We start from the raw sequence: 23,186 nt of genomic DNA, 5'->3' as shown, positions 1-23,186 counted from the left end.
ATATATTTGGATGAGGTCGAGGGCAAGTTGCTTAAAATGTCTAAATACAATGTAAATCAATTCATGAAATGACATTATTATTAGCTATTATTATTTACTACTACTAGGCCTACTACAACTGAGTGTGTATCACATTTCCGTAACTAGCTACTGTGGGTCTTGTCAAGACATGACACCAATTCAGCGAAGGGCTATGAATTGCAAATGCTTTTAAATGACAAGTTGTCTTTAGCAACTACTTACCACGACATTAAATTAGCAGTTCAACACAGACCCATAGCCCTCATTGAGCTGTCATGGCAAATGCTTTTTAATGACAATACTTTAATAGTTCAATAATTCTCCAGAATTGCCATTGCCTTTCTGCTCTAAATTGAAAATGAATTTTATCATATACACCATGTTGTTTCAAATCCTGCTCTAAACTGCACTCCTGCGACGCCTCGTGGAGAAACAAATCTGACAATTTCTAAAAAATATTTCCCTCTAAATTTATAGATCAATATAATTATAATCAACCCAATTTATGTTATAATATATTTGTAATACATTTTTTCTGGATTTTAATATGTATTTAAGTCTTAAATAAAATGTAACAAATAAAATACGAATGCATCCGTTCATATTTCACGAGTAAGGAATGAAATCTGCTCCCTCTGGTGGTCACAGTAACAAATAACGGGGAATCAAGCTTATTTTACAAATAGCAGAAACAGAACATTTGAATTAACTAAAAATCTGACTAAATCTAAACTAGTTTAAAATATAGTGCTGGTAAATACTGAAAGGGAGATTTTAAGATTTAATGAGAAGAAATTCACATTATAGTAATACGGCCGTTATGGTAATATTGTCCATTGTTACATGTGAATCGAGCTCACAGTCACTTTAGGCTCTATGTGCAACGTGTGATTCCAGTCATGTTCATTTATCAATTACAATATAACATTTCTGTAATCTATAGCCTACCAGTCCACAGTTTTTGAACAGTAAGATTTGTAATGTTTTTAAAGAAGTCTCTTTTGCTCACCATTTATTTGATCCAAAGTACAGCAAACGCAGTAATATTGTGAATATTAAGTTAAAATAACTATTTTCTATTTGAATATATTTTAAAATGTTATTTATTCCTGTGATCAAAGTTGAATTTTCAGTATCATTACTCCAGTCTTTAGTGTCACATCCTTAAGAAATAAAATAATTCTAATATGCTGATTTGCTGATTATCAATATTTAAAACGAGTACATTTTTTTCAGCATTCTTTGATGAATAGAAGGATCCAAAGATCAGCATGTATGTGAAATAAAAAGCCTTTGCAACATTATACAGTATATCATTTTAAAAAAAAAGTTTTTTTTGGAAAATTATAGAAATTAATATTTTTATTTAGCAAGCTTTAAAATCTCAAATTACATTTTGAAATATATTCAGATAGAAAACAGTTATTTTAAATAGTCTAATAAAAATATTTCTGTTTACTGTTTTGCTGTACTTTGGATCAAATAAATGCAGGCTTTGTGAACAGAAGAGACATGACTGGTAGTGGATATTATAGGCAACTTTAATTATTCTCTAATTTCTAGCTTTTAATTGGCTTAATAACTGCTGGACAATAACAAATAATAATGATTTTTTTTATATACTACAAACACGTATTTATCACATAATAAGGCAGAATAGTTTGTATACTGTAATAAATCTATGTCAATTAGCACCGTTTTGTTCATATATTGTATTTATCGCCTGCTGGAGATGACTTGAAAAACCATATTGTCGCAATCGTATATTATAAAGTTTCAGTTCTTCTGTCAAAACAACTGCTGGACGCTGTTGCCCATATTAGGAGTTTCCTGTTATGACTTTCTCCGCTCCGGCTTCGAGTATAAATGAAACACACACTGCAGGAGAGTTTAGCGCTACGTTAAGTTCATCTTCTTCTGGGTCCGAATAAAACATCAGGTCATGCGCAGACTATCCTGTCTCTTTGAGTTTAAATCTGTATTTATTCACACCAGCTCTTGAAAACCTCTATGCGAACAAATTTGACTGAAAAAGTGCGGGGGACAAATTTCCATGATGATAAAAGTAGGGGGGACACGTCCCCCGCGTAATCTACGCCCCTGCCCTGAGTGGTTGTAGGTTTTAAATGAACATGAGGTTATCTGGAAACATAAGCTGAGAATCCTGACAGTGGCAATGAAAATCTTGGGATGTTTACACAACCATTCAAAACCTGGGGTCTGCAAAATAATAAAAAAATAATTTTAAACAATTTGAAAGAAGTCTCTTAAACTCACCAAGGCTGCATTTATTTTCACATTTTTCTAATTGAATTTATTTTAAATGTAAATTTATTCCTGTGATGCAAAGCTTATTTTTGTGGTTTAAAAAAAACGTGGTCCATGTTTTTTTTTACCAAGAACAATGCTGAGAAAAAAAAAGGTGGGGGACGAGCCCATTAATCTCTGGCCTGGGACATATTTAAATCAATATGCAATAATAGTCAAGTTTTTATTTAAGAATTTACGTAATGTGTCATTGTTTTTCTTCTAGATAAAAATCTTTGGAGTCCATCCTAAATCAACAAGGAATGCAGGCATTTCTTTATGAAAGGAAAACTTGATCATCATGGTTAAGGGAACAAACAATTGCTTTAAAACCCACTACAGTAACCAGTGTTTGTGTGTATATAGACAGGGAAGAATAACAGAGTAAGTTTCAAACTTGAATTTAAAGTGTAATTCTGGCATTTTTGAACAGTCTAACTGCGATGTCAAATGATGCATTTATCTGTATTAGAGAATCCAGTTAAACTAAACACTGCATATACAACATGCACATCTGACTAACTGAAGAGTTTTATTGAATTACAGCTTTCCAATTAAAATACAAACATATTCAATTTGAACAATAATTCACCTTCATGTGATCCTGATGCCTTTAAAATATCTCAAATGATCGAATCTGTAATTGAAGAACAGAAAACATGAAACTATGTCACATCGATCGGTTCAGTCAATAAACTCGCCGCTGAGCTGAAGCTGAAACCCCTCTAGATGTTCCTTCAGTCTCTCTCTCAGGTCTGACTGGTGTGTGAGCGGACCGTGTTCCCACGCTGTAGCCGTTAATACAGTGGAATCACACTTCACAGCCAGTCCATCCCTTTCTTCAGCGTCCTTTGACTGATATCTCTCCAGTATCACCTGAGGCTGCACGGTCTCGATCACAGTCTCAACATCGACCCCGTTGCTTTCCCTCGCCTCGGCAGGAACCGGCATCAGCAGGACGTGATCATCAGTCCCTTCCTGAACCCAGAAGAACTGCTGTCCCTGCTCCATTTCCATGCCGCTCTTTTCCTTTGTGACGAGGTCAGAGAGCAGAAGTCCCTGTTGCGGCTGAAGCACTTGGGAGTTGCTGCAGCTGGAATGGCGCAGAAGTTTCCTGCAGTGTTGTGGAGTATTGAACAGGCCCAAGCCCAGGCGCAGTGTGCATGTCAGTCTGTGGATGCAGCAGAGCGAGCTGCTGGATTTCTTCTGCATTGCTGTGAAGCTCTAGAGATGTTTCCTCCTCGTTGCTCAGCAATTCCATGGTGACCACCTGCATCGTGTCCTCGTTCTCTGCACTCTCACAGTAATATAAATAGTAGCTTTGCTGCTCCACAGGCGCCACATCAGTCCGTGAGGTCTCTGACTTCTGTTCTTTGAGCACTTTGGCTTTCCTTTTGATTCCCTGGATTCTCTTAGGCTTATGGGATCCTTGAACATCAGGTCCTACAGTTGCTACGATTACTTTGTTTCCTTCATTGTCTCTTCCGCAATAAAAGCAGCAGCCTTCTTCTTCTTCCCCAGCGACTCTTCCTTTTGTCTGTGCTTGTCCAGTCCAGCCCTCGGCCAGAAGGTCTATTTCATCACTTGCGCTCTCCTCCAGCCCGTCAAGATTGCAGCCTCTCTCCCCCTTCGGCACCCGTCCCTTCCAGCTTGAACACCTGCCTCCTCGGGCCTCCTTCCCTTTGGCTCCGTCTCGTGTGCGTAACAGGGTACTTCTGAGTCGGTTCTCTCTGAGACGCAGTAACGCGTGACGTAGGCGGTTCTCCCGCCGTCGGGCGGCACTCAGAAGACGCAGAGCTTTTTCCAAGCTGTCAATGGCTTTGTCGTAGCGCTTGCGCCACACTAGAGGGCACAGCTGAGCGTAGTTGTGCTCTTTGGGCAAGTAAAATCCAGGAGGAGGCGGGAGACGTCTCATGTAGCAGGATGGAGAAGGTGGACGAGGAGGAGAAGAGGGGACAGGAGGCTGGTCATCTAGTGTGGTCTCTTCAGAGGTTTGAGGAGCCTCTGATGAAGGCTGAGCATGCTCGTCCTCCCCTTCGCCCTTTTCACACTCATTTTCTGCTACTTCTGGCAACACAGTCTCATTGTTGAAGATCTCCTGGGTTTCTGAGTCCTCACTACTGGAGGATTTCTTGACACTGAAGAGATTTGGTGTAAAATATGCATGTTTAGTACAACAACAACAACAACAACAACAACAAAAAATACTTTTGTAGAAGACTTTATAAAAATGGGCACTTACCTGGAAAAAAACTACTAAATAGAATATACTCGCAAACAGAACCTAACGGTTCCCCTAATTGTGTGTTAATTGTAATGACATAAAAATGTTATATAGTTTAAATGAAATTAGCTGCCCTCGAGAGTGTTATTAGGACTTGAATACATATTTATAAATAAATAAATCTAAGATAATATTTGAATGCCATTTCTATTAAAATCTGTAATGACACATTTAAATGATAAAGCAGACAATTTAGTGTGTTTAAAATATACTAACTTTAAATGTAATATCAAGTAACACACTACAGTTCAAAGTACTTGTGCTTAAGTATGTTAGTCGACACACCGAAATAAGTGTACTTTTTTAAAGCATAACACAAGATTACTAAAACATAATCATATAAAATGTGCTTTTTTGTAATATTTGACATTATTCTAAAATGCACTTTTTTAAGTGTACTTAAGTGTGTTAAGAAACATAGTCGTGTTTCAGTTTAAAGTACACTACAAGTGCACTTGGAATACAATTAAACACATTCTTTCTTTCTTTCTTTCTTTAATCAAGAGAAAGCACACTAGTAAGAGGTGATTTTTATTGCAGCTTTATGTAAAATACCTGATATGTTTGTCCACATTTCGAGGTCTGCCTCTGCGTTTTGTTGCACATTTCCCAGCAGTTCCTCCTCCGTGAGGCTGAATGTCAAATTCAGTGGGAATCGCATCATCCTTCAGTCTGCGATAGCCACTAAAAAAGGAGAAAATCTAAATCATTTATTCATCTGTACCTTCTAATGCATTGTATTTCAACAATCAGAGACATTTCAGTGAAGGAAATGTAAAGAGGGTAATTATTAGCAGACCTGACACCGGAGAGTTCAAAGCTGTCGGGGGTGAAGTGTTTAGAGCAGAAATAGATGAATCCACTTTGGGGGTCCCACTGCCCTTTTCCCCCAGGGCCTCTGCGACGAGAGTTTATAATCCAAGCTGTGCGTCGAGGATTTCCCTTCTTTGGCAATCTGAAACACATAATAAACAACATTAACAAGTGATCAGATCATATGGTTACCCTTTGAGGAACCTCTGTTGAGACACATTATACTCTTTTACACCGCTTTTCATCACATTAAAAAAATAAACATGACAATGAGTTGACTTCAATGCAAATGACTGTAAGAATGTAGTTCAGTCAATTGGTCGCTAGGAGGCAGATTTTAATAATTAAAGTTTGTCTTGTGCTGAACAAAAAGGTACATTTTGATCCAGAGGGCATGGTAGTATACAAACTACCAGACTATACACTGAACACGGAGTCAATGCAGTTGTTGCTATGAAAATTTGCTGCTTAGTGCTTAATCAAAATGAAAGCACCTAAACATCTCTGGAAATCTGAACATGTTGTATAGCAGTGGTTCTCAACTGGTGGATCAAGGGGCTGTTCTGATAGGGACAGGAACAGGAACAGCAGGAAGCATATAATAAAATGCTAAAAGCATTTAATATAATGTTGGTAAATTTGACTACTGATTTGGAAATATGGAGTTGCACCTGTGAAAAGTGATCCCAGATTTCCTAATGTCTTTTGTGTCACGTGACTTGCAACCTACAGCAGAGCAGTGTCTTGGCATCTAGGGAAAACAAAAACAACATTTGACCAAATTTGTAAAAAAAAAAAAAAAAACACACACACAAAAAACACGTTTACTACAGGGATGGCTAACTTTTATCACTCCCCCCACCATACTTTTTTTTTAATCACACAAATTTATCCCAGTGCTTATAATGAATGATCTAATCAAGTAAAATGTAAATTAGACACAGTTCAATGTAAATTGTAAAAAAAGAGAAAAAATATAGAAATACAGTATAATAAACTTATTGATAATAATTTCATAATGTCAAATAATAAAAAAACACCAACACCAATAATAATAATGATGAAAATAAAGAGTTTCAATAAAACAAAAATAAATTCTGAATGTTGAGGAAACTACTCGAGTCATTTATGTATTCATTTATTTTAGTTTTTTTTAATCGCACTAATTCATCCCAGTACTTATAATTATTGATTCAATTAAATTAGTTTAGATCAAATAAAATGTCAATTCGACGCAGTTCAATGTAAATTGTAAAAAATAAATAATAGTAAATAGTAAATAGTAAAAAAAATATTGAAATACTGTATAATAAACTAATTATTAATAATGTAATAATGTAAAATAATAAAAAATAACACCAACACCAATAATAATAATACTGATAATAAAGAGTTTCAATGATACATATAAAAATAAAATAAATTCTGAATGTTGAGGAAACTAACGTTACTTTTTTTTACGTCATTTATTTATTTTAGTTTTTTTACAGTTTGGTCCTCCAGACCAAACACGTTTTCCTGAGTGGAAGGGTTTACTTAAAATTTCGTGGCAATTATTTGCGGAAAGTCCATATTATGGTAAAAGGACACATATCGTAAACTTTTCGGTTTAAGCAGTTTTCCCAGCAGCCGAATATCAATATGTCTCGATGTCAGCTCATGTGTGTGTTTGGGACAGTAACGTCGTCTTTAGGTAACTACATAACAGGCTACTATAAAACAGTCGATACCCAAGGCGTTAAATAAAAAAGTTGGTCATCTGAAACCAGTATAAGACCGTGCTATTCAAATAGAATGCTAGCTGCCTTTCCAGTAACTTCTCTCTTCAAAATCAGCATTAAAACTCACCACAAAAGCCTACGACCTCACGAAAATGGCCGCCTTCTTCTTCCTTAGGCTCTGTAGATAAGACCCTCCTTTCTGCAGCAGCCAATCACAATTGTGAATTACTGTGACGTCGCATGATGACGTAAATATGTGTTTTGGAGGGACGGACGACGCTAATGCATTTTTAATCACTAACCTAACCTAACCTAACTTAACCTAAATGAAATAAAACATAAAAATAAACATGTTCTTTTCAAATGTGGTTTTAAAATGTGCACTTGGAGCAAGATCTTGGAAGGTAGATATAATCATATACAACCATATGATATAAAGCATATAGGCCTTCCAGTATAATGCATGCTTGCATTATGAATCACCTTAATAATAACAATATATATATATAAACTGTAATTCATTGTAACAGCACTGGTTTTGACATCATGACACTCTTGTGCTGCTCAAATATTTTGATATAGCAAATAGGCTAGTCCTATATTAATGTGTGTACAAGTGTATGGATATTGCTACATTAAGTTTGACTCTCATATGATAAGACCCATAAGTGGAGGGCATGTGAGAAGTGCTAAATGCAATTCATTTCATTTCAACTGATGTGTGAAATGCTGAAGATCAGAAACATACTTACAAACCACAGACACTTAAACATATCACAACAATACTTAGAAGTGCACACGAAATGCAGTTTCCTGGAGTTTTAATAAAGCAAGCAATAACATTAATTGCATGGTCATATGCTCAGTCTATTAAGCCTTAAGGCCTTAGCTTAATTATTTAACATAATATACAAAATACACAGTGACTATTGTGAACCATAAGGAACCATTCTTGAATGTAATACTATGTATATCTATATATAAAGAGAGAGAGAAATATATATATATATATATATAGAGAGAGAGAGAGAGAGAGAGAGAGAGATAGTAAGCTGTTCCTGATTGCAAACCATGCTCATCAATTCAAATTCATAAGCCTTAAAAACAATGGTTCTTTAACCAGTGTCTATAAAGTTACATTACTGTTGTTGATTGATTTAAATATATGAATCTACAAATGTTTAAAGATTATAATAATTATTTATAGCACAGTGGACACTTATTTGTTGTGTTACTTACTTAGTTGTGTTACAAGTTACAACAACAAAACAACCAAAAATCAACAAAGACATATGAAATGGCAAAGCAAATATGAGCAACAATATAATTAAGTAAAAAGTTTTCACAACAAAATTACATTATCTATGCAAAGCTCTCTCTCTCTCTCTCGCACTCTTTCTCTCTATCTGCACATACACACATCAAATTCCCTTTCAAAGAAAGTCTGTTCAATTGGAAGCAATGTTTACAATGCCTCCATGCAGTTATTTGGGGCCTGCAAGAAGCCCTATCTATCTTCTTGAATAGGCAAATACTGAAATCTCACAAACTGCTTGCCACACTCACATTTAAATAACATATTTCAGACGAGCAACCAAATCTTGCCTAATCTACCATAAAAGTTTTTTTATGCTCAAATAATGCTAAAAACCTCATGTCTGTGTCAGAAATCCTATACCCTATACCCTTAAATATATTTTTGTATAATTTTGTAGTGGTGTCCGAAATGATAGTGGATGTTATAGACTGCACTCATGCTATAATGCAATAATGCAATAACAAGTGTATAACAGATGTAAACTCAATGGCTAGAGAATGCCTATAACTACTGAGCTATTCATTTTATTATTTATATTTATTATTTAATCCATTTTTTAAAAAAAATTCACAGTAATTACCCCCCCCCCACCCCCGTAGTAATTATAATTGGTTTCTCCGGGGCTTTTTGAAGTCACGATTAAGAAAACCCATTATTTTCTTGGAAAAATAACAAACCTGATAATACTTATCCACATGATGAAGGATGTCTTGAATGTCTTGATGTCTTGAATATCCTAAAAATACCAGTAACTGAAGTTATGGTCTTTGCCTTTGCATGGCAGATTTGCGCCGAATGGACAATGAGAAGAAGATGATCCCCTCATGTGACGATGGCATGAGGAGTACATTCTGTGCTTGGCTGGGGCATCAATGTTGAGGTCTGGTTGACATTCAAGACTCTCCTTGCAGCGTCCCAGTGAGTATAACATTTCAATGATTGGATAAGCTGTCAATTAAAGTCAAGTCAAGTCACCTTTATTTATATAACGCTTTAAACAAAATACATTGCGTTAAAGCAACTGAACAACATTCATTAGGAAAACAGTCTGTCAGTGCTTTCTGCTTACTGCTCCCCCTCCCCCACTGCCGAGAAAGGTCATTCACCATATCCCCCCTCACCTAAACCTCCTACATACAGTATAAGATCCTTCTTAATCCGGCATAAACTTCCTATAACTTGTCCATAATTTTTTTGGAACATTCTGGTGTTCCGTTACTTAACTTATATCAGGGAAGATCTGCTTCAGATTATGATGTTGAATTCCACACCCTTGTTGCCCAAATGGTATGTGAGAATGACAAAAGTGCTCTTCAGAAAAAGATTAAACCTCGAGTAGCAGTCAGACCTGGCCCGCTGAGACGAGGGGCGGATTTTGGATCAATTTATTGATTTGCCCATTTGTATAGACCAGGTTGTCCAAACTCGGTCCTGGAGGGCAGGTGTCCTGCAAAGTTTAGTTCCAACTTGCCTTAACAGACCTGCCTGGAAGTTACTAGAATGCCTAGTTATTCCATGATTAGCTGGATCAGGTGTGTTTAATTAGGGTTGGAGCAAAACTTTGCAGGTCAGTGGCTCTCCAGGACCGAGTCTGGACACCCCTGGTATAGACAGTCTTGAGACTTCTTGTAAACCTCCCTGACCTTCACCAGCCCTGACTTGACCAACTGTGGAGGAACAATAGCCCATATAAATTGGAGGCAATTTTTCTTTTTCTTTGTTCACAAGAAGGACAGAAGACTCCACCCCTCCATTGGTTAATATGGTCTCAACGAAATCACAGTCAAGTTTTGCTACACACTACCTATCATCCCTGTGGCCCTTCACCAAATTTGACCTACACAGAGTTTACAACTTAATCCGCATACGAGAGGGAGATGGAGAGTGGAAGAATGCCTTCACCATAAGCAGAGGGACCTATGAATATCTTGTTATGCCCTTCAAATCTGCCTGTTTTCCAGTCACTCATCAATGACATTTTTTGTGTCTTGCTCAAACACTATAGTGTATATTGATGACATCTTTATCCACTCCAACTGCATGGAGGTGCATGTAGCCCACATGAAATCTGTTCTACAATGCCTCATTGATAACCACTTATGCCACCTCTGCATAGGCCTGTGAAGCAACTACAGCAATTTCTGTGATTTGTTAACTTGTATTGATGGTTCATCAGACACTTCAGTCTAATTGCATCCCCCCTCACCTCAATGCTTTGAGGAGGGGAACAAGTCTAAAAGGATCCCCAGCAGCTACCCAGGCATTTTGGGATCCTATAACCAACGTTTCACATTTGCTCTTATATTGTGACATCCTGATCCCAGTTTTCCAATTGTGGTAGAGGTTGATGCTTCAAGCACAGCGATGGGGCAATTCTGTCTCAACATCAAGGAACACCATCTAAGTTTCACCCTTTTGACTTATTTTCCAAGAAACTGACTATTATAGAAAAAAACGATGATGTGAGGAACGAGAACTTCCAGCCATGAAGGCAGAATTTGAGGGATGGCATCATTGGTTGGAGGGGGCCAGGCATCCTTTTATGGTTTTAACTGAACACAGAAATCTAGAGTACTTACGCTCAGCTAGAAGGCTAAATCCCTGGCAAGACAGGTGGGCCCTGTTCTTCACTCAATTCCAGTTCACCATCACTTACCACTGACCAGGCACCAAGAACGCCAAGGCAGACGCTCTTTCCTAGCAGTTTGGCCACACCACCCAAAAGTAGTCGACAGAACCTATTCTTCTTCCCATTATCATTCTCGCTCCAATTCTGTACAATAAAATGACAGATATTATGCTGGCCAAGGCTCAAGAACCAGCCCCTTCAGAATGTTTGCTGGGGAAGACTTTTGTGCCATACATTCTCTGTCAGAGAGTTCTACACTGGGTTCAGTCATCCCAGCTCCAGACACCCTGGTATTTCTGCCACCCTTTGACTGCTACGGAACTGATTTTGGCGGGACTACATGAATGCGGACACAACTGCAACAGTTGTAAATGACTGTGTCAGTTGTGCCACCTCAAAAACATCTAGACAAGCCCTGGAAGGTCTTCTTCCGCCTTTTCCTATGCCCCAATGACCTTGGTCCCACATATCCATCGACTTCATAACATATCTACCAATTTCACAAGGTAACAGTACCATTTTGACTGTAACTGATAGATTCTCTAAGGCCTGCCAACTACTTCCATTACCAAAGCTCCCAGCAGAAGCAGAGCAGAGCCGCTTTTTCATTTTGTTTTCTAATAATATTATCTACCAGATGAAATAGTCTCAGATCATGGGACCCAATTCATCAGTCAAGTGTGGTCAGCCTTCTTCTGTTTATTGACTTGTAAATGTCAGTCTCACATCAGGGTACCACCCACAATCAAATGGGCAAACAGTTGAATCAAGTGACTGCCGATACCTCAGAAACTACTGTCATGGGCAGAATATGCCCAGAAAAGCAGCTCTGTGGATCTAGCAATATATAAAGCATCATAATTTATATTTTTTTATAACATTAATTTAATGTATTAAGATTAAGGAATACATTTACTGTATATAATGCATATAAAAGTAAAACGCCTAGAAGAACCTTAGACTTAATAGCTTTGCGATTCCAAAAAAAGTTGGGTCACTGTACAAATTGTGAGTAAAAAAGGAATGGAATAATTTACAAATACAATAAACTTATATTTTATTCACAATAGAATATACAGTTGATAACATATCGAATGTTGAAAGTGAGACATTTTGAAACGTCATGCCAAATATTGGCTCATTTTTGATTTCATGAGACCTAAACATTCCCAAAAAGTTGGGACAGGTAGCATTAAGAGGCCAGAAAAGTTAAATGTACATATAAGGAACAGCTGGAGGACCAATTTGCAACTTACAGTATTAGGTCAATTGGCAACATGATTGGGTTTAAAAAGAGCCTATCAGAGTGGCAGTGTCTCTCAGAATTCAAGATGGGCAGAGGAACACCAATTCCCCCAATGCTGTGGTGAAAATAGTGGAGCAATATCAGAAAGTAGTTTCTCAGAGAAAAATTGTTATCATCATCTACAGTTCATTATATCATTACCAAAGTTTCAGAGAATCTGGAACAATCTCTGTGCGTAAGGGTCAAGGCCAGAAAACCATACTGGATGCCCGTGATCTTTGGGCCCTTAGACAGCACTGCATCACATACAGGAATACTACTGTAATGGAAATCACAACATGGGCTCAGGAATATTTCCAGAAAACATTGTCGGTGCACACAATCCACCGTGCCATTCGTCGTTGCCGGCTAAAACTCTATTGGTCAAAAAGAAGCCATAACTAAACATGATCTAGAAGCGCAGGCATTTTCTCTGGGCCAAGGCTCAATTAAAATGGACTGTGGCAAAGTGGAAAACTGTTCTGAGGTCAGACGCATCAAAATTTGAAGTTCTTTTTTGGAAAACTGGGATGCCGTGTCATCCGGACTAAAGAGGAGAAGGACAACCCAAGTTGTTATCAGCACTCAGTTCAGAAGCCTGCATCTCTGATGGTATGGGGTTGCATGAGTGCGTGTGGCATGGGCAGCTTACACATCTGGAAAGGCACCATCAATGCTGAAAGGTATATCCAAGTACTAGAACAACATATGCTCCCATCCAGACATCGTCTCTTTCAGGAAAGACCTTGCATTATCCAACATGACAATGCCAGACGACATACTGCATCAATTAAAACATCATGGTTGCGTAGAAGAAGGATCCGGGTTCTGAAATAGCCAGCCTGCGGTCCAGATGTTTCACCCATAGAAAACATTTGGTGCATCATAAAGACGAAGATACGACAAAGAAGAACTAAGACAGCAACTAAAGCAACTAGAAGCCTGTATTACACAAGAATGGGACAACATTCCTATTCCTAAACTTGAGCAACTTGTCTCCTCAGTCCCCAGACGTTTGCAGACTGTTATAAAAAGAAGAGAGGATGCCACGCAGTGGTAAACATGGCCTTGTCCCAACTTTTCCTAGATGTGTTGATGCCATGAAATTTAAAATCAACTTATTTTTCTCTTAAAATTAAACATTTTCTCAGTTTAAAGATTTGATGTTTCATCTATGTTGTATTCTGAATTAAATATTGAAATTTGAAAACTTCCACATCAATTCATTATGTTTTTATTCACAATTTGTACTAGTGTTGTCAAAAGACCCGGTACTTCGGTACCAAGTCGGTACAAAAAAAATAAAAATGTCACGGTACCAGGTTTCTTTAAGTACCGGTTCTTGACACATACAGTGCATTTCCGCAAAGCAGAAAACGCGGACGGAATGTCAAAATCTATTCATAAAAATGAAACTTACATTTTAATATGGACAGTCAAGGAATTTGTCAAAATTAGCATAAATTATTCAAATCAAATCTCCATATGGACCAGTATCTGTAAATGTTAAGCCTCAAAAGTTGGTTGAAATATGAATCTTACATGTTCTGCGCGTCTCTGTGTGAATGAATGAATGGCAGAGACGTGTGGGTTTGTTTACTACATAGACCGAACTGCATGACGCTTGCATTTATTTCAGCATTTGCCATCTCAATGAGGACATAAATACATAAACAACATCACCAGAACTTTTCCGAGTCACTTAACATCTTTACTTGTGGGAACGTGATAATATGCCGTGGTCAAGAGATAATAATTTGTGGGAACATTATATTAACTTATGGGACAATCTTATGTTGAGGGAATGTTGGGGCAAAATTAGATCAACTCTCATCAGCATAAGAGACAGGCTCACTCTCAGTTATAAATAAAAAGGAAGCTTTTTATTGTTGCAAGAAGGTCAGACAGTCGTACAGTAACACAAGTTCCTGCAGAGTGCGACAGAGGGGAGGGCAGTCCTCCACCTTATATCCCCTTGCTGCGTCAAGGTTACAAAGTCTTAACAGCTGTACTTTTCCATGGATAACATAAAACACACTCTTCTGTAGGCTGTTTCTCACACATTTAGGACTTAGGTGACCCCCCAGGTCGTCCTCAGGCATTGTCCCCCCATTCTATGGCCCAATGATTCTCTCAGGTCATTCTCAGACATCTGTTTCTCTCCAGGAATCGCCCTTCTGCACCCACATGGCTCCGTGAACCACCTGCTTGCCATTACTCTAAGGCGTGTGTCCACACAGCAATTCTAACAAAACACATGCATATATGGGCATGTAGAAGCAATGTAAATTAATTTTTCCACCACAGGGAATGACCTACGTTAATGTGCAAACAAACCTGTGTGACCATAGCAACCCGGGATTATCAGAGATGTATTTATTAGGGCCCGAGCACCGGTGGTGTGAGGACCCTCTTGGAATTGCTCTGTTTAATATAATTCTTCCGCTTCTTCTTGTTCTTCTTGTTCTTCTCTGAAATGAATAGCATTTTTGAGGGCCTAAACATGCTCAAAAACCCAACAGGAAGAACGTTATTTTGAATTTCCTGTACGATTTTTGTGCCGTTTTTGCAATTCCCATGCCTTGTACTTTGACAAACCCCTCCTACAGTTTTGTTTGGATTATCTTCAAATTTGGTGAGGATCATCATAAGACCTTTGTGACGTTGAATTGCGAAGATTTTGAGTTTTCATCAAAGGGCATGTCCCTGACAAAGTTTGATGTTCTCCGTGAAACAGGAAGTCGCTGTAACTCAGACAAGCAATGTCCAATCTGCTCCAAACTTCACAGTTGTGATAGGTGTTCTGTCCTTAACAAACACCCATGCCAAAATTCAATTACAGTCATAGGGGCGGCAGTGGCTCAGTGGTTCATGTAGGTTGTCTACAAACCGGAAGGTTGGTGGTTCAATCCCCGGCTCCACCTGACCAAGTGTCGAGGTGTCCTTGAGCAAGACATCTAACCCCAGCTCCCGACGAGCTGGATGGCGCCTTGAATGGCTGACACCGCAGTCGGTGTGTGAATGAGTGTGTGAATGGGTGAAGGTGAGGCAAATTGTAAAGCGATTTGGATGGCCATGTGGTCTGTTGAAAGCGCTATATAAATGCAGTCCATTTACCATTTACCATAGCACCACCTGCTGGTAATAGGAAGTGACATAGTTAACACTGTTAATAGTTATGGACTCGTAGGTACATATTAAAAAGTCTCAACAAGTGTCAAATAGGCTTGCAATATGCTAGAAACATACTAAAACATGCTAGCAACACTTAGCTAACTATTAAAGCATGCTACTAATGCAGTGAAAAAGGAAGTTGCTGTAACTCAGGCAAGCAATGTCCGATCTGCTCCAAACTTCACACGTTTGACAGGAGTCCTGTCCTGAACACATCAACATGCCTGTGTTCGTTTATAGTCATAGTGCCTCCTGCTGGCAACAGGAAGTGTCATGTTTAACACTGTTAAGGACTCCTAGCAAAACATATTGAAAATGTCAGCAAGTGCCAAATACACTGGCAACATGTTAGAAACATACTAAAACATGCTAGCAACATTTAGCTAAGAATTAAAGCATGCTATTAATGCAGTAAAACAGGAAGTTACTGTAATTCAGTCATGCAGTGTCCAATATGCCCCAATTCGAACACGTTTGATAAGAGTCCTGTCCTGAACACATCAACATGCCCGTATTCAATTATAGTCATAGCACCACCTGCTGGCAACAGAAAGTGTCATTTTAACATTGTTATGAACTCCTTGCAAAATAATAAAAAGCATCAACAAGTGTTAAATAGAATGGCAAAATTCTAGAATCATGCTAAAACATGCTAGCAACACTTAGCTCAGTGTTAAAGCATGCTAATGCAGTGAAACCGGAAGTTGCTGTAACTCTGGCAAGCAATGTCCGATCTGCCCCAAACTTCACAAGTTTGATTAGAGTTATGGCCTGAAGACATCTACATGCTCAAATTTGGTTATAGTTATAGCACCACCTACTGGCAGCAGGAAATTACATTTTACACTGGTATGCACTATTAGCAACACAGTAAAATATGCCATTGTGTGCTTAACATGCTAGAAATATTCTAAAACATGCTAGCAAAACAAAGTAAGTGCTAAAGTATGCTATTAATACTTATGAAACAGGAAGTTGTTGTAACTCATGCATATAATGCCCAGTCTGCCCCAAACTTCACACGTTTTATAAGAGTCCTGGCCTGAGTATAACTAAAGATCAATATTAAATTATGATTATAGCGCCACCTGCTGGCAACAGGAAATTATCTCATTTACATTAACTTAAACATGCAATGTCCAATCTGCCCCGAACTTCACATGTTTGGTAAGAGTCCTGGTCTGAGCACATCTACATGTCAATATCCAGTTATAGTCATAGCACCACCAAATGGCAGCAGGAAGTTTGGAACATATAAGTGAATTTGATGCATTTATCCAACATTAACCTCTTTAAAAGCATATTGCCTACTTTTTGCCTTTTCCCAACAGCCATTGGGTGACGGTGAGCCCGGGTGTGAGGGCCCTTTCATCACTGCTTGCAGCTTTAATTAATATTTTATTTTTTAATCAAGAAATTATTATATTCATCATTGTAGAAATTATGACATTATTCAATTATTATATTAACCGTAGGGCTTGGCATCTAAACAGCATTCGAATGAAATTATCAAATAAATGTTACAAAAAGAACATAAAATAAAATAGGCCTACAAGAAAACATTTATAAGTCCATTAACTGATCATCTTTTCTCATAATATTTGTATATTATAATAATTATTATTAACATTATTAGTGGTTATATTTTTATATAAAAAATTAATAGACTATATTTATAAACACTATTGTTTTGTTGAGGAATTAATCATTCATGTGGTTTCATTTGTAAATGAAATCACAATATGCTCATTTATCATTACACATGGACATAAATACAATGATAAAGTCAAATAATTAGAATGATTGGAATAATTATCAGATGTTTACAGTATTTGCAAAAGATATGTTATCAAATAATAGCATAGGCTAATTATACAAAACATTAATTATGTAAAGCGATACACGAATTGAAAGGGGAAATAAGCATATATAAAAATAATTATAAAAACTTTAATAATAATAATAATAATAATAATAATATAAATAATAATAAATGAAATGTTAATTGTTAATAAAAAAAATTATTCATATAGTCCCGGGTTGCTATGGTCATGGCTAAACTCATGGCCACAAGAAAAATATGTTTTACCTCAACACAGCATCTCGAGGCCATGGCATAAGAATGTTGTTACCTCGACAAAACGACATTAAGAAAAATAAGTGAACCAACCATGTCACCATAGTGTCTCTCCATTTGGATCTTCTTGCGAATTTCTGAAAGACAGTTTTGGATTATCTTCATCTCCCTCATCGTGTTTGTGGTTTACAGAGTTGTAACAATATTATTGTATTACCAAAGCTTTTTCAGTATATGAAAAATCTGAAAATAATTATTTCTCTAAAAATTGCATTCAGCATATCAAGCCTTCATTACTAACTCTAAAATGATGGAGGCGTGGGATGAGATGTGTAAGAAATTAGTCGCACACACAAAGAGTGTTTTAGGGACAAGTGGCTGCATTTCCACCTCGGGTCTGCATTATTTTTCATTAATTCTATGGTCCATTGTCAATTATTCCTTACATGAACTTCTTGTATTTCAGTTTGACATTATAATATATAATATTTAATGAGATGCATATGTTAGCATTCCAATTGCATCCCACTGGGTGGCGCATAGCAACAGAGGTACACAAGTTGGAAGTTGCCATCTTTGCTAAATGTGCAGTAGCTAAGAAGAATGTTTTTCAAAATAGCATACTAGCAAACTGCTGTTCAGCCATTATTTCACCTATATTTATATTGCACAAATAGTTATTTTAACATACTATTTCAGTCTATCCTAGCATCTCAGGAAGAGGCAGCGAGGCACCCTGGATAAATGGCCAGTGCATTTCACCCTCTTTGATAACATCTCTCCCTAAAATATTGTGAAATATTAAATTTTTCTATAATATAATGTATTTTTGGCATTTTATTTTTATTTGCATTTTCAGAATGGTACTTCCACAATGCCCATTATTGGATGAACAAATGCATAATGCTGTATTTATAGCAAGGGCTAACTGCCAAAGGTAATCAGCCGAACCTTGCCTTCCTGGTTAACTACTGCAAAGGACACAAGTGAAATTGCCACAGGCAAATGTGAGTTTAAAAAGGTATGTAAATTTGCTCAATTGTTGATGAGGCTGTGGTTTCTCAACTATAATGTAAAATGCAGCACTGTCTGTAGCTTTTGCATTTCGTAAAAAAATAAAAGAAAAAAAGACACACAAATCAAACTGTCTTTATGAATGCTTTATTAATGCAAGAATGCAGAAAGGAAATGGGAATATAAGTAAGAAAAAGTTACAGATACACTTTTTTCTAGTAGATGAAAGTGCAGTTAGGCTCTTAGACTTCATGCATAAAGGAAGGATTCAAAATGCAGGTCACAGTATCACTGGCTTTTATCAACGTACTCTTGAAATTGAACTTATCTGAGTTATTGAGAGCTAATTCAAGCCTTGGCAAGTCTTTAACCAGAACACCATTTCTTGAGCTGAAAATATCAGCCAGAGGGGCAGCCATTGGAGAAGGTCTGTATTCATTACATTGAGGGCCCCGTAGACTGGGAGCACATTCAACTTTGTATTTAAAATAGAAGGTGCCATATGTAAAAGCACAAGCATCACGCACAACTCCACTTCTAAGATAAAAAGAGCATGAACCAAGCAGATCACTGTTCCAGTACCTGTCTGCATCATACACTGTAAAAGTTATTTTGTTGGCCATTCTGATCTTAATAGGACCAAAATCAAATGTTTCTGGCCAGCTTGGATTGTCATTATTATTAATCTGGTCTGAGTGCGCCTAAATTTGCCGTCATATGTAACAGTTACAGTGCCATCTGTTTGTGTAAATGTATCTCCATACAGATCTTTGGCTCTGAGACTGTAGACTTTCAGGGTGGCTAGTCCTCTTTCAGCTGGACAGCAGTTAGACTTTATCATTTGACTACTTTCACAAACACAAGCACATCGGTCTCTTGTGCTGCACCTCTGGCAAGTCTTAGAGCAAACCTTCTTAAGGGCATTTTCAGTGATGTATTTTTCAACAGCTTTCTTCAGTCCTTTCCTGGCAGGGTGTTTATCACTCAGTAAGAAATGAAGGGGTTTCAGAGAGTAATGCACAACATCAGGGAGACTCTTCAAAGACTCTAACCATTTTTTAAGGGAATTTGGGTGTGTTGAAAAAAGTAGATCTTCTCCATTTTTTTCTCCTCCAATAATTTCCATTTGACGTTCACTGAACATGGAGCTGAACTTTACATTTGTGTGCATCTTTCTTTTTAGTTCTTGACATAAATTAGTCTTTGACCTCACAGTTGCTCCCTTGTATATACCAGAGGCTTCTACATCCAAGCAGTCCTTCACTGCAGTGTCTGTAAGTCCACTCAGTGCTGCCTGACAGGTTTTGATGGCTGTTATGGCTTTCATTTCCCCTCCTAACTTGACACTTGTGGTATAATGAGTGCCATAGGTTGAGATCAGGCTGCGGTAGGTGACTGGATCGTAGGATTTAGGGAGTGATTTGACTGCTTCAAGAAACTCTGCTTGAAGAGGAGGCTTTGCAGCTACACGATATCTGTAAAAAAACAGTAAACATTTCAATTTAGTGGGCTCAAAGAAGGAACAATTTGCAGTTTAAGTTTTAATTTCATAGTCATTTTATTTTAAAAAAAATTTACATTATGAGTGAAGGAAATAAACCTGTAGAAATTGTATAAAACTTCATGTTTGGTGAAACTGTATTTGTCTTCTTTCGATTTTTGCATTGCAAATTTTGCTTCCTTGGAAAGAGTGCTTCCAACCACATATCCACCTGCCTTCATATCTAAACCAATGTTCCAGCCAGCCGAGACTGCTGATGATGATTCTTTGACCAGTGCTTCACTTGATTCATAGATCTGACTTGAGACTTTCATCGAATACTTTGGCAAGGCCCTCCAGTCTACAACTGCTGCTGGTAGCTTCTGTTTTACTCCATTCATGAACGTGTTTTTGTGCAATATACAAGTGCCGTTTCCTAAATCCCATGTTTCTGTGTCGATCACGTAAGAACCTTTTCGCTACATGGTCACAATATCAAATCCTTCTCCAGCAAGATTGTGTCCTGGAACAAAGGGAGCATTTTCACACTCTTTGGATGAGCCTATGTCACCCTCTCCAGCAATGGTCATGAGAAGCAACGCCCAGAAAACAACAAGGTAAATCTGTATCTGCCCCATGATCTGTAGTGAGAGAAGAACATTTCAATATATCTATGAAGTCATTATTGGTGTCAGATTTTTACATAAAAATAAACTTCTTCATAAAATTGATTATATCAACAGTATTATTTTAAAACAAATAAAAAAACATTTAAAGTACAAGTCTGTACTTTCAAACACTGATGGTTTCTTTAAAATCATATGATGATTTATCAGTGTCTTACCACCAAATTCACTGGTGAGCAGATCAATGAAATTTTTTTCTCTAACTGCTCATTTTATATGATGGTTGTGTAGCTGTGGGTGTCAAAGATTTGTATTAGCTACAAATGATATGCATTGTTATGATAAGTGTTAGTGTTGCTCGATGACAGGCTTTTCTAGATGTGTTCTACTTAATATGTAGGTGCTGCACAGACCGATCAGCCTATGATTTGAAGAAATGCATAGTGGATAGAATTTTTGACTTGAGATTGTGTAGATTAGTAGTTTTCAAACCGGTCATGCAAGCACCCCTAGCACCTCACATTTTGTATGTCTCCATATATCTGACAGCCATTTCAGGTCTTGCAGTCAATTGAATCAGGTGTGATAGATAAGGGAGACACAGAAAATGTGCAGTGCTGGGGGTGCTCTCAGGACCGGTTTGAAAAACACTGATGTAGATGCAAAATTACTATAATGTATGCCCTTAAATTACCATAAGAGAGATTTAAGAGCAGTCGGCTGGCTCATTCTTCACAGTTTCTCTGCAGTGGCTATATAAGCTCTGTTGACGACACAGCAGTTACGCATCTGGCCGAATTCACAGATGACATCAATGACGTGTGTTTTCTGTTTATTTATTAAATACAGACTTACAAATAAGACTTTATTAACTACATAAACACTTAAACTAGTCTAGTATACACAGACACACAATCATACAGTTGGCATAGGAACAGGGGTTAAAGCTTAAGCAGTAAAGAGAAGAGAGATAAAAACATGAATCTATCATACAATTTGATATTTAGCAGATCTACAGCCAGAAGGAAACATGTCATGTCAAACTAATGTCATGTCTTTTTATTGTCTTGCTGTAATCTCTCGCAAGACAACATTCTAAAAATATTTTACTGCTCAAAGGTTGCATTTCACCCTTTATGGTAAGGACAGTAGGAGTAGAGGCAGGAAACAACTGGACAGGCAAGAACTGAACTGGAACATTAAAATACCTTTAGCTGTGCCTTGACGTTGATCTATATGCATCTGATATTGACCCATAACATAGACCAAGTTTTTTATAATGGCATGTTGGACAGTCAATATATTGATGGAAATGTAAAACTCCCTCCGAGGAACACTTGTTAAAATCACCCATAATAAAATGGGGAGCATCAGGTGAATTTAACTGATACAGATGCACTGCTTGACTGATTGTCTCTGTTGCCTTCTGAACATCAGGCTTTGGATGAATGTATACCACTGAAATAAAAAGTTGCTGAAATTCTCTTGGCAAATAGAAAGGCTGGATAGATCAGTGGTGGCTCTAGACAAATTTTACTAGGGGGGCCAAGGAGGGGCCAGTGTTTAACCAGAGGGGCACATTAAAAATGGCAACATATTTTATTTAAATGTAATGCAAATAAATACAAAAAGTAATTCTTGAAAAAATCTACACAGTAATTTTACACAATCTAAACATGTTAATAAAAACAAATTACTATTAGTACTCTTATAAAATTCAAGTCAGGCAATAATACATTTCACAATTTAATATTCATATATGAATGTCAAGAATTCAGAAGTGTATATATTTATAATGCTTACACTACACAGAAATAATATAATAATAATATACATAATTAAATTATGCTTATTTTAAATGTATTGTGCAGGCTAAAATATAATAAGCTTTTAATAATCTTTCAGTGCGCAAAACCATGACAATATGAAACGCTTCAAAACTGAGCTCACAAAGTGATTTTAAAAGTTTACGGCTTTTAAAACGTGTGTGATCTAACAGGCACAAGCGAGTCTTTTAAAAACCACAACAAACATAAAATACAAATACACAAAATAAAGTCATTTTATGCAAATCCACAGCCTTTTTATCTACAGATCAAGCAATATAATGTGAGTATATAATATTGGAGAGAGTTTTACCATGCTTCCTGCTGTAAATGGACGAGGTGCGCGCTATTTGAATACTGAATGGAGAATGATTGACAGCCGCAGAGGAGGGAAAACAAGGTTTCTGTAAACTTTAATTTAATGATTTAATAGTCTTCTGTCCATAACATTAAGCTATGGAATTGCTTCAGATGACTTTGAGAAATTATAATCAGACCCAAGTCACCCAAACTGATGTGAAAAAAAACGGGAGGCGCCGAAAAGCGCGATGTTTGCATCCCTGAATATGATTAAGTTCCTAAGTGTTTGGGTGCACTGCACTAATTTACCC

The 23,186-nt window shown here is 37.3% G+C and overlaps 2 pseudogenes; both read right to left on the bottom strand.

The window, feature by feature from the left end:
• Positions 1 to 2,556: 2,556 nt before the first annotated feature.
• Positions 2,557 to 7,298, bottom strand: LOC132145624 (uncharacterized; annotated as a pseudogene).
• Positions 7,299 to 18,776: 11,478 nt separating this feature from the next.
• Positions 18,777 to 20,761, bottom strand: LOC132144784 (perforin-1-like; annotated as a pseudogene).
• Between the last annotated feature and the right edge of the window lie 2,425 nt (positions 20,762 to 23,186).

Source organism: Carassius carassius, chromosome 8 (genome assembly GCF_963082965.1).
Source record: "Carassius carassius chromosome 8, fCarCar2.1, whole genome shotgun sequence".
Lineage (NCBI taxonomy): Eukaryota > Metazoa > Chordata > Actinopteri > Cypriniformes > Cyprinidae > Carassius > Carassius carassius.
The sequence above is the reverse complement of the archived record's forward strand: the minus strand, read 5'-3'. Positions and strand labels throughout refer to the sequence as shown.